A 7,500-nucleotide genomic window follows, 5' to 3' on the forward strand; every position below is an offset into this window, starting at 1 on the left:
AGTGTCTTCTACTATAGCCTCGGGTCGACCAAAGCCTTGTGAGTGGATTTGGTAGACGGAAACTGAAAGAAGCCCATCGTATATATATATATATATTTATATATATGTATATGTGTGTGTGCGTGTATGTTTGTGTTTGTCCCCCTAGCATTGCTTGACAACTGATGCTGGTGTGCTTATGTCCCCGTCACTTAGCGGTTCGGCAAAAGGGACCGATAGAATAAGTACTGGGCTTACAAAGAATAAGTCCTGGGGTCGAGTTGCTCGATTAAAGGCGGTGCTCCAGCATGGCTGCAGTCAAATGACTGAAACAAGTAAAAGAGTAAAGAGTAATGCTTTTCAATTACAAAAATAAATTACAAAAATTAACCCTCATCCGAAACCCTGCCGACATCAGACAAACCTGCATCGTTGAGGCGGGGTCCATGATGAGGAAGGTATAACTCTCTATTGAGAAGCTCCCCTTCATACCACACAGCCACACCTGTGCCTATAGCGTATTACTATATATGTCTGTCTCTGTCTCTTTCTCTCTTTTACTTGTTTCAGTCAGTTGACTGCGGCCATGCTGGAGCACCGCCTTTAGTTGAGCAACTCGACCCTGGGACTTATTCTTTGTAAGCCCAGTACTTATTCTATAGGTCTCTTTTGCCGAACCGCTAAGTGATGGGGACATAAACACACCAGCATCGGTTGTCAAGCAATGCTAGGGGGACAAACACAGACACACAAACATATACACACACATACATATATATATATACATACACATATATACGACGGGCTTCTTTCAGCTTCCATCTACCAAATCCACTCACAAGGCTTTGGTTGGCCCGAGGCTAAAGCAGAAGACACTTGCCCAAGATGCCACGCAGTGGGACTGAACCCAGAACCATGTGGTTGGTAAGCAAGTTACTTACCACACACCCACTCCTGCGCCTACATTTGTCTGTCTAGCTGCCCAATTATCTGTCTATTTGTCTGTCTGTCTGTCTATCTGTCAGACTGTCTCAGTCTGTCTACCTCTCTGTCTATATTTGTCTATCTAGCTGTCCAATTAGCTATTTGTCTGTGTATCTATCAGTCTGTTTGCCCATCTACTTACGTATGTATGTATGTATGTATGTATGTATGTATGTATGTATGCATGCATGTATGTATGTATGTATGTATGTATGTATGTATGTATGTATGTATGTATGTATGTATATATGTATGTATGTATGCATGTATGTATGTATGTATGTATGTATGTATGTATGTATGTATGCTTGCATGCATGTATGTATGTATGTATCTATGTATGCATGCATGCATATATTTATCTATCTATCTGTCTGTCTGTCTTTCTGCCTGTAGATCTGTCTGTCTGCCTCTCTACCTGTCAGTTTATCTATCTATCTACCTACTTATCTATCTATCTATCTATCTATCTATCTATCTATCTATCTATCTATCTATCTATCTATCTATCTATCTATCTATAGCTATCTATCTATCTATCTATCTATCTATCTATCTATCTATCTATCTATCTATCTATCTATCAGTCTATCTATCTATCTGTCTGTCTGTCTGTCTGTCTGTCTATTTATCTATCTATCTGCCTGTCTACCCATCTTTCTCTTAATTTACCATTGCTTTCTGTTTATTCTCCTCCTCCTCACCACCACCACCACCTCAAGCAATCATAATAGCCAGTTCAACAATCAATTTGTGTTCTTCCCTTTTTCTTCTTTTTTTTTTATCACATTTCTGTTGAACTGTAAATTATAACGTAATTGCAAACTTTGATCTTATAAACAGTGGGTCTGATAGTCTGGACTCTCTCTTTCCCTCTCTCTCTCTCTCTCTCCTCTCTCTCTCCTCGCTCCATCCCTCTCTCTCTTTCCCTCTCTCTCTCTCCTCTCGCTCCATCCCTCTCTCTCGCTCCGTCCCTCTCTCTCTTTCCCTCTCTCTCTCGCTCCGTCCCTCTCTGTCCCTCTCTTAGTACCTGTGTGTCTGTCTCATTCCATACTTCCACCTCCCTCTCCCCCCTCTCTCCCTCCTCTCTGTCTCCTTCTCTCTGTTTCTCATCTTCATGTCATCCTCTCTGTCAATCAACCTTTCTCTGTATCTTAATCTTTCATCTCTCTGTTTTTCTCCACCCCTTTCTCTCTCTCTCTCTCTGTATGCAAGCATTTATTCTTTCTTTCTTTCTTTCTTCCTCTTTTCAACAAGATTTCATATTTTAAAAAAAATTCATTTTTCACTAGTTTACCTGGTGTGTAATACAGGTGAGTTGAGCTAATAATAATGCTTTATGACATGTATAAATGTATGTGTATGTGCATGCACACACACAGACACACACACACACACACACACACACACACACACACACCACACATACACCACACACACACACACGTATGTATGTATATAGCCACTAGGACCCTTTGTGTGTGAGCAGGTACCCACATATTATGTATATATACTCCAACATACCCACATATATATTACATAAATACATATGTAATATTATTACAAATTTGGGATTTTACCAATAGAACCGCAGCTCCTATTTCAGGATAACCTTATTGTATGGAATACACATAAAAAGTTATATCCAATAAAATAATATAAGCATTTAAAAAAACCTGCTAGAAAATGCAATAAAATTATTTGAAAAAATATTTGAAAAAAATATATATAACTTAGTAAGTTATAAATATTTTTCAAATAATTTTATTGTATTTTATAGCAGGTTTTTAAAATGTTTATATTATTTTATTGGATGTAACTTTTTAAGTGTATTCCACGCAATAAGGTTATCCGGAAATAGGAGTTGCGGTTCTATTGGTAAAATCCCAAATTTGTAATAATATTATAAATGATACTGTTTACACTGCATTAGTAAATTGTAAAATAGTAAATGTTCTGATAACCTGGAATGCTTGTATTTCCTAAGATTTTTATAAATACATGTATGTTTGGATTAACTATATATATATAATATATATATATATATATATATATATATATATATATATATATATATATTATATATAATATATATATAATATATTATATATATATATATATATATATATGTATATATATAATATATATATATATATATATATATATATAATATATATATATAATATATACACACACACACACACATATAGTATATATATATATAATACACACACACATATATATATATATTATATAATATATTAATATATATATATAGAATATATATACACATACATATATGCATATATGTACACACATATACAGGTAGTATAGGGATATATGTGTGTATATATATATATATATATATATACACACACACGCACCACCATGCACATATATGTATACATACATACATACATACATACATACACACACACATACACTTACATATATTTACTTACATATGTATACATATTTATATATATATATATGTATATATTTAATCTCAGATGTTAAAAGATGATGATGATGATAATATATATATAGATATACATACATATATATATGTATGCACATACGTACATATATATAATATATATATTATATATATATGCACATATGTACATATATATAATATATATATACATACATATATGTATATGTATATATCTATATATATATATATATGTATATGTATGTATATATGTATGTATATATATACTCTCACACGCATACATGCAAGCACACGAACACACACCATAAGATGAAGAAAAAGTAGAGAAATTTTTCTGCCTGTTCGCTCCACACTTTCTTTTCTGTTTTGTTATATGTCTCTCTTTCTGTCTTTCTTTCTATCTCTTCCCATCTCTCTCTCTCTCTCACTCCCCCCCGCTCTGTCAAACCTTTCTTTACAAACTCTCTCTCTAATTATATCAGAATATCTGTGACCAGAAACGGAATTAGTGCTGTAGTTGGTTTTCAGAAAAGTAATAACAAAAGTATTGCTCCTAGAGCATCTTGCATCATCCCTCCGTACACTCTGTACATAGCCTCTTCACATGCTAGAAATAGCAGTCAATTGATTTACTATTCTGAGGGTGGAAAAAAGAAAGATTCATTATTTCTCATAGACTGAGATGTAAAAAAAAAAAAAAAAATCTTTCATTGCCCCAGCATGGCCGCAGTCTTCAGGCTAAAACATTTTAAAGGATTTTAAGGATTTAAATTTTATCAATTGCTGATATTGTTATTGTTGCTATTGTCATTTAACCCTTTAGCATTCAAACTGGTCACATCCAGTCCAAATATTCTACCTGTTTTATGTTTAAACCAGCCAGATCTGGTCCCTTACATTTTACCCCATAATATCATTCTAAAAATATGCAATCGCACCACCAAAATCTCAAAGCAATGAGAAAGTGCATGATTAATTAAAAACAGTGGGATTAAATAAGCCTTATCTTTATATATAAAAGTAAGGTTGTGTGTCTGTCTACTCCGATTTAGATTCCTAACTACTCCCACATTTTGCGGTGCAGTTTAACCAAAACCGGGTATCTTATAGTCGTGATTCATATCGAGCCCTTCTGGGTATTAGCGCATGTCTACGATGAGTCTATGATTTAAAAAATAATTTACCATCATTTTTTTCCATTTTAATGCATATTTTTTTAAAGGGAAGTAGCTCTCTAAAAATGTCTACGATGAGTCAACGATTTAAAAAAAAATTTACCATCTTATTTTTTCCATTTTTAATGCATTTTTTTGCTACTTTTTGGCTATAACTCTCTAAAAATGCTTTATAGTTATTTCCCTTACAAACCCAAGCAACGCCGGGCGATACTGCTAGTAGTTGATAAAGTAATCTCACTACCAAAGGGTTAAATCAAGGTGGCTGATTAACATAATCAGTAGAGCAACAGGTTTAATAGTCTGGTTCTGTTTTCTTTTATGTTTTGAGTCCAAATACTTCTAATGACAACTTTATCTTTCATAAGTGGAATGGGGTGAATAGGTGGGGGTCAGTTTACTTGACTCCCCTCCTCCTCTACCACCTCCATCACCATCAGAAAAATTTTCGTTAATTTTGTTATCAATTAATATTAATTGATGCTTGTATCATTGTTGTTGTTGCTGTCAACTGATATGCAACAGTGAAGATGTCCTCTAAGGTTTTATACTCATAATGAATATCTCTAGACTTTACTATTCTAGGGAACAAAACTGGCCAACAGTACCAGTAAATTTTACACACTCTGGTGAACATGTACCTGTATATTTTATATTCCCAGAGAACCCATATACTTTTATACTCCTGGTGAACCCATATATTTCAGACCAATGCTTCCCAACCAGGGTCCATCTAAGATTTTATCCTCTGCAATAAATTGGTTATACTTCTACAATGCACAAAATATTTTAATTAATTTTGTTATCAATTAATATTAATTTCTTTATTGATGCTTGTATCATTGTTGTTGTTGTTGCTGTCAACCGATATGCAACAGTGAAGATGTCCTGTAAGGTTTTATACTCATAATGAATATCTCTAAACTTTACTATTCTAGTGAACAAAACTGGCCAATGTACCAGTAAATTTTATACTCTCTGGTGAACATGTACCGGTAAATTTTATATTCCCAGAGAACCCATATACTTTTATACTCCTGGTGAACCCATATATTTCAGACCAATGCTTCCCAACCAGGCTCCATCTAAGATTTTATTGAGATTCGCCAACACTACACTTGATTTTCTCCCCTCCATACACACACAAGCATGTATCTGACTCATACATTGTTCGCTTTCCAGACATTTCTACATTACTGCATGTACTTTATATGCACTTTCTGACAAGTTGTGGTGCATCTGAGCACTGTATACAATAATTTCATTATTATTATTAAATTGGTTATACTGCTACAATGCACAAAATATTTTAATAATTATTTTTATACAATTTCTAATAATATTTGATTATAAAAATACACTAATGATTTTCTTCAAACACTGAATGGTCAGGAGGGTTCATTCACATTATATAGGAATCAAAGGGTCCATAGTCAAAAAATGGTTGAGAAATACTGTTTTAGATTGACAAGGAACATGCGTACTTTACTCCTTAAGTGAACATTTATGTTTATATTCCCAGTGAACATGTAAATTCTATACTCCTGGTGAACATGCATATTCCGTACTCCCTGTGAAAATGTATACTGTATAATCCCAGTGAACATGTATATTATATATTCCTAGTGAACATATTTATTTTATACTCTCAATGAACATATATATTTTATATCCCCAGTGAACATATATATTTTATACCCCTAGTGAACATGTACGTTCCCAGTGAACATGTATATTGTATATTTCCAGTGATCATATAGATTTTATACTTCTAGGGAACATATGTTGTACATTCCCTGTGAACCTGTATAATAAATATTTCCTGTGAACATGTATATTTTATACTCCCACTGAACATGTATATTTTATGCTCTCAGTGAACATACACATATTTTATATTTCTGGTGAACAAATAGGCGCAGGAGTGGCTGTGCGGTAAGTAGCTTGCTTACCAACTGCATGGTTCTGGGTTCAGTCCCACTGCATGGCACCTTGGGCAAGTGTCTTCTACTATAGCCTCGGGCTGACCAAAGCCTTGCGAGTGGATTTGGTAGACGGAAACTGAAAGAAGCCTGTCGTATATATGTATATATATATATGTGTGTGTGTGTCTGTGTTTGTCCCCCAACATCGCTTGACAACCAAAAAAGAGACCGATAGAATAAGTACTAGGCTTCCAACGAATAAATCCTGGGGTCGATTTGCTCGACTAAAGGCAGTGCTCCAGCATGGCCGCAGTCAAATGACTGAAACAAGTAAAAGAGTAAAGAGTAAAGAGTAAAGAGTAAATAAATATTGTGACCACTTTGACCTTTAATTAAATGATTCCCTGCTTATAAAATAAAATGAAATAAAATAATTATTAGGAGCCAACAAAACTAGTGGTGTTCTACCTGAGGAAAGCCATTTCATATTGTTTTACAAACTGAGATAAATGTGTGTAATATAGGGAAATGAAAGTATAGATGATACTCCTTCTGTTATAGGGAGACAGTGAGGTAATCTCTCTCTATATAAACGGCAGTTTGTCTGTCTGTGTGTCTGTGTGTCTGTCAGGTTGTACCCTCACCCTGACCACGGCTTTCAACTGATTCTGATGAAACTTGACACACATATAGCCCAATGTCATAATTCAAAACTAACGTAGCGAAAATTTTGAAAAGTTCCCCCAGTTCTGAAAAAAATCGATAAATTCGACATGGGGTCGAGAATCTAAGCTTTTTATATGCAACACATTTTCTGTCTAGGGGACACAATTCGACCTTTTTATCACCCAAAGGGACAGCTAGGAACATCGTATACACAGAAGTATTCGAGTGAAGAGAAGACATTGCAACCTACACATGAACCTTTGTTCCCTAGAGGGAAAGGACTAGATTGGGATTAGTCGTTGCCTACTAGGGGCTC

General features: G+C 34.4%; 1 protein-coding gene across 1 annotated transcript in view; it reads left to right on the forward strand.

Annotated features, from left to right (window-relative positions):
* Nucleotides 1-2,177: 2,177 nt before the first annotated feature.
* Nucleotides 2,178-7,500, forward strand: part of LOC115223610 — a 46,113-nt gene continuing 40,790 nt past the window's right edge. Inside the window, exon 1 of the mRNA XM_029794266.2 lies at nt 2,178-2,276. The gene's annotated coding sequence lies outside the window, so the exon portion shown is untranslated. The remainder of the gene's footprint in view (nt 2,277-7,500) is intronic.

Source organism: Octopus sinensis, linkage group LG23, assembly GCF_006345805.1.
Source record: "Octopus sinensis linkage group LG23, ASM634580v1, whole genome shotgun sequence".
Taxonomy (NCBI): domain Eukaryota; kingdom Metazoa; phylum Mollusca; class Cephalopoda; order Octopoda; family Octopodidae; genus Octopus; species Octopus sinensis.